Source organism: Eimeria mitis, genomic scaffold (assembly GCF_000499745.2).
Source record: "Eimeria mitis Houghton genomic scaffold, Emh_scaff264, whole genome shotgun sequence".
Taxonomy (NCBI): Eukaryota; Apicomplexa; class Conoidasida; order Eucoccidiorida; family Eimeriidae; genus Eimeria; species Eimeria mitis.
In genome coordinates, this window is record NW_013570981.1 from 19,035 (window position 1) to 19,255 (window position 221).

Genomic DNA, 221 nt, shown 5'->3' on the forward strand with positions numbered 1-221 from the left:
AAATAATAAACAAAGACAAATAAAATATTTATTATTTTCTTCTTTTTTGTCTTTTATACAAATACAGACAAACAAAATATGCAACACTAAACCCTAAACCCTAATTATCCTAAACCCTAAACCCTAATAACACTAAACCCTAATAAACTCTAAACCCTAAACCCTAAAAACCCTAAACCCTAAACCCTCGTACGCATGCAGTATTTGGCTTCAGCAACAAA